Source organism: Monodon monoceros, unplaced genomic scaffold, assembly GCF_005190385.1.
Source record: "Monodon monoceros isolate NGI ecotype Baffin Bay Population unplaced genomic scaffold, NGI_Narwhal_1 Super_Scaffold_18, whole genome shotgun sequence".
In the NCBI taxonomy this organism is placed as follows: Eukaryota; Metazoa; Chordata; class Mammalia; order Artiodactyla; family Monodontidae; genus Monodon; species Monodon monoceros.
In genome coordinates, this window is record NW_021703774.1 from 22105980 (window position 1) to 22111866 (window position 5887).

Consider the following 5887-nt stretch of genomic DNA (forward strand, 5'->3'; position numbering starts at 1 on the left):
TAAAATCTGTTTTCACCACCTTAACTAATGTCCAGTTTTGTTTACCTTTGACACCTTAGCATAGGCTGTGTTTGATAAATATTTGACAACTTATTGTGGAATGTGAGGATATGTTGACAAGGCCAATTTGGAGTATCAGTGTGTAAGGGTCTGTGCATCATGCATGCATTCATTCCCTTGTTCATGTACTTGTTTATTAATCATGTCCCAGGTGCTGCAGTGTGCCACATGTTTACAGAAGCTTCGCAAAGGGCTTGAAGGCAAAAGACTCCTACAAACAAATTGTCCCACCAAAGCACTTTGTTCAATATTGTTGTGTATGGAGGGGTTGATGGAAATTGGGCAGGTTGACTGATTAAAGGATGTTTTATGGCATTAGAAAATTTAATATATTCTTTAAAGTTCAATGAAAGATTGTAAAAATCTCATTTTTAAAAATGATTTCATGAAATAGAGACCAAGTGAGGAGAGATTTTTTTTTTTTTGGCACATGCTTTCTAGTTTTACAGTTTCACAAGATTTTTTTTTTGGTTGGTTCGTTTAGTATCTGCTGTTTAATGTTGTGTTGAAAATAGACTGGAGAGAACCCCATTTTAACCTTGCAGAATGAGTTCCAGGTGTTTTCCTTATTTCCTTGCCCAAATATCAAGTTTCGAGAATTTCAGCCTTGTAATTATATGCCAATACTACACAAGGTGCTGATTATCTGCATTTGATTCACTAATTATATTGTCTCTCCTCCTTCCTCACCTAAAGGTTACATTTACATAAAAGATATTCAAGGATAACACTTTATCATCAAAGCAGCTTGTGCCCTTGGCATTTAAATTACAAGCTGTAATAAAGAAGGACTAATCTGAGAGACATCTCAGTGATGCTGGATACAGCCTTTTGACACTGTCATGAAATCATCTTCATTATGTAGCTGTAAAATTCTAATGTCTCAATTACCACATATTACAAACCTCCACTCATACACTTTCTTTCCACCCTGTTTTCTGTAATCCCCCTCCCTAAGGGCAAGAGTTGGAAGAATTGCACCAAACTTTTGTGCAGTTCCCACGCTGAACTGTGCATTAGAATCACCTGAGAGATTTACACACATGTACACACACACACACTCACAGAGAGATGAATTTTGTAATTCAAAGTAGGAGCCTAGAAATGTGTATTTTTAAAGCTTCCCAGGTTTTGTTTTTAATGCAAGCCAGGATTGGAAAACAATGGCCTATTTAACAGTGATGCAAGTTATGCAGCAACTGTACTAAATGAGGGGTTTTATAATCATACACAAATAGTATTCCAGAATCCAAGGACTCCTGAAAAGATAAGGTAGCACTTTTTTTTTCAGTTGGATTTATGCTACAAATTGTTCTAAAGCACCAGGAGATAGAAGTACAGTGTAAAAGAAAGACACCATTACCTAGTTAAAAGGGACAGCCAACCTTTTAACAAGATTTTATGTTTGATCTTACATTTTTCTCAGGGGTACATCATTGCATAGTTTACCACTATAGGTAACTCGGGTCAATCCTACTAGAGGCCATCTAAAGAGCCATGTAGATGTACCTCAGGAGTGTCCCATCAAAGGACCAGAAATTTGGAGTATTTATCCACTGGGAGGAGTTCCAGGCTGACTGAGGGATGCCCCTGAAGGCATTAAATCTCAGTCCTTGGGGGATGACTTATCCTGAACCAGGCAAGCTACAGTAGTGCCTGAGGAAGCCTCCACAGAGAAACAGAGGTGTGGGCAGAGGGAATATGGAGCATAGCATCCCACATCTGTGAGAGTATTGAAAGCCTAACTTTTTAAATTGATGTATAGCTGATGTACACTATTATGTTAGAGTCAGGTGGACAACATAGTGATTCAACATTTAAATGCATTAAGGATGGTCACCATGATAAGTCTAGTAACTGTCACCATACAAAATCACTAGAGTATTATTGACAATATTCCTTATGCTTTATATTTAATCTCTGTAACATATTTATTTTATACCTTGAAGTTTGTACCTCTTAATCTCCACCTATTCACTCAACCCCCCCAAACCCCTCCCATCTGGCAACCAGTTTGAGCTCTGTCCGTAAGTCTGTATCTGTTCTGTTTTGTTTGTTTAGATTTTTAGATTCCACATATAAGTGAAATCATATGGTATTCATCTTTCTCTGTATGACATATTTCTTTTTTTAATGATTAGCCGTTTATATGGCATTACATTTATTACATATTTTAAATCTATAATCAACAGAATTAACAAACTCACTTTGTGACCGAGCTTTTAGAAAATGATTTTGTCCTATGCCTGACTAGTATTACTTAGCACTTATGTACTGTTATAACTTAACGTCACACCTATACAGCAAGAGGATCATACTACGGCTTGAAACCATTAATGTGCAAATATATAAAGTTAAGTAGCCTCCTCACAAGTCACGTATACTAAGTAAATCAGTACTAGAGTTCGGATTAAAATTCAGAATTCCCAGTCTGCTAGTTCTACCCAAATCCTATGCTATTTTTCATGTTGGTTCTTCTTCGTATTACTGAAATCATTTGTGAAACCATAAGCACTGATTTGTCATTATATAAAAGAATTAAGTAAGGGATCATCTTAGAAGAGTTTATTAGGGAGAATAGTGTGGACTCTTCAAAATACAGCAAATGATTATACGGGAAATGCCATGTTTTCATTTCATTTCAGGAAGGATGAAGGGAAATAAGGAGAAAATTGGGAAGAAATGAAATTAGAAGTTACAAGTGCCTAGGCACACAGAACTGAAGGGGGTCTTAAATAACCTCTACAGGATTTAATACTTAGAATATCTAGATTAATTCCAAAGCTGTTTCCAAATGGACAGAATTTAGTACAAGGCAAAGTAGTCGTATTCTCTTTCCTCTCTTGAAGTAGTTTAGTTCCTTAGGTACTTAAAGATACCTTATCTAAAATATAGTTCCTTGGCACAGAGAGCCCAAGGACAGTCCTCTAAGCAAGATACTAATACACTTCATTCTAATAGTTCAAGACTTTTTTTTCTTATTTATTTATTTTTGGCTGCATTGGGTTTTCATAACTGCGCAGGGGCTTTCTCTAGTTGTGGCGAGCAGGGGCTACTCTTCGTTGCGGCGCAAGGGCTTCTCATTGCAGTGGTTTCTCTTGTTGCGGAGCACAGGGTCTAGGTGCGTGGGTTTCAGTAGTTCAGTTGTTGTGGCACATGGGCTCAGTAATTGTGGCTCACGGGCTCTAGAGTGCAGGCTCAGTAGTTGTGGCGCACGGGCTTAGGTGCTCTGCGGCATGTGGGATCTTCCCGGACCAGGGCTCAAACCCACGTCCCCTGCATTGGCAGGCAGATTCTTAACCACTGTGCCACCAGGGGAGCCCCTGGTTTTTTTTAGGGGCCTTCATTTGTTGGAGTTGAAGACAAAGGCTTTTAGTGGTCTTCCTTTTAGTTGAATCGTCTAGCGTGTGGGAGAGCTGGCTTGCTAAATTTGCTAAATCTGGAGTGGACATAATTTCCCATTTTATCCTGGTTCTTTTAATTACAAGAGAAAGATCCCAATTAAGCACAATGAACATAGAGTTAAAAGCTACCTGAGCGGATTCAACATCCAAAGGAAGACCAGAGTCTTCTTTAAACATGATATGGAGCTGAAATCATTGTTCACACACTCACTGGGCTCCTGGGTACAAGCCTGGATCTTATTCCCATTGACTGCCTTTGGGAAAGCCCTAGGAATTGCCAAATGGACTTGCCAGGAAATTTCCTGCGCTTGATCATGGAATAAGGCAGTAAGGGTTTTTCTTTGTCCCCAAGCTGTAGTTCTAAAGACTTCTCAGGATCATCCCAACTGTCAGTTTTCATCCAGTGTTGGGCCTGACCTTCACCAACAAGCATATGTACTGGCTGATAAAAGTCAGAGAAGCCAGGTTGACAAGTTTGAATGACGATATTAAATTCCTCAGCAAATCTGTGGAGACCCTCAGTTACTTTGGGAAAATCTTTGACTACTGCTTGTAGTTCAGCTTTAGTTCAGGAACATAAGATATTAGGGGTTTAGCATTTGGATTTTCAGAGGGTCTGATTTTGAAGGGGCAGGTTTTAATACGTTTAAGGGAGGAGAAAGAGGGGAGAGGTTCAGAGAAAAAGGGAAGTTCAGTGAGGCTATTAGAATGAGGAAGTGGAGGGTATAGAGGAGATGGGTATTGTGCAGAAGAGGAAGAGAAAGGTGGCACCAGAGACACAGAGAACAGGGGAAGGGGAAAAGAGACCTCAGAAGCATTTCTGTCTTCCTTTAATCGTCTGTTCACCTTGAATAATTTAAGAATGGTATTTTGTAAATAGGCAATTTTAGAATCTTGGGTATGTTTGGAAGCTTCCAGGTACCAATTAAATAGGCATCCCATTCAGTATGTTTAATTTCAGAGCAGCAGTCTTCTTATTTGGTTCTGAGAAAAACAGGTTTGGGGCTCTTGAAATTTCCCCATAATGGCCATTAGTGTTCTAAATTATCTTTGGTTAAGTTGACCCATTTAGTTAAGAATGTGTATGAGGAGGGACCATAGTTCTTTAACATAAAACCAGCAAAGGTCCCAGAAGGAGGGCCCTCCTGAGAGAATTTAGAGGATTGGGATCCCCTACTTCAAAAGCAGGGATTAAACAAAACAAAAGAAAAGAAAACAAAACAAAAAACCAAATGAGTACTCACCAAAAGGATGACGCCTTCAAGAAAACAGATCCTGAGTAAAGTCTGAGGGCTCGACCAAAATGAGGGAGTTTGAGTTCAAGAGGAGACTAACCAAACTGAAAGGAAGAATTCGACTCATGGGAGCAGAGTGCACAAGGGGTTCAAGTGGGTACCATACACAATTCTGTGGGTCATGAGTTCCTCGGGTTTGTCTGCTTCGAATCGCACTTCTGACACTACAGAATGGTGACACTTTAAAAGAAAAGGCTAAGCAATTCAGCCAGAAAAATCGAGTTTATTTGGGAATATCAGAGGAATTGCAATTCAGGATAAGCAAACAATGACAAGCCATAGGCAAGTCTGGAGAACAAAGGAGGAGAGCATTCTTTTATAGAGGAAAGGGGGAAGTTGGGAGGTAGTTTTGAACAAAAGTTCCTTGGAGGAAATGAGAATCCAAATCCAGCTTCTCATTGGCTGCAGGCAGGAGAGCTTGCTGTTGCTGGATGGAGAGGAAATCTTCCTTCCTGCTGGAATGAGTGGTACATGAATGATGGCCCTTCCAACATGGCTTCTCGACTCCAATTTTGAGTTAGGTTTCCTTAACACATTTTCAGTTAGGAGGGAAAGACCACATAGAATGAATGGGAGCCATTCTCAGAGAAAGAATGATCCCTGAAAACTTCAAGAGGGCAATGATGCTAAGGCCGGACATGTCCAATTTTTACATTTAGAAAAGGCAGCTATCTGGAGGTAGCCAAACTCAAGCTTAGGGGCAGAGTCCTCCAGACTGTCAAGTCTGTCCAAGATTTCTGACGCCAAATGCAAGTTCACAGTTTTCCCGAAACTGCCATTAGGTTCAAGAAGTCACTCTAAAGTCTCACAGAACTCACTGAAAGTTGTTATACCAATGATCACATGTTTTATAGGAAAAGGACACACATTAGAACAAGCCAAAGGAAGACACTCATAGGACAGGGTCTATGAAGATTACAAATGTGAAGATTCCACTGTCCTCAGATGTTATTCTCTCAGCATTGATGTGTGACAATGCATATGTAGGGAGTATTGCCAATCCCAGAAGCTCATCCAATCTTTGCTGTCCAGAGATTTTATTGAGGCTTCATGACCTAGGCATGATTGATTGGTTGATTGCCCACATGTTGGTACTCAATCCCCAGTTCCCTTCCTCAGAGGTCAGGC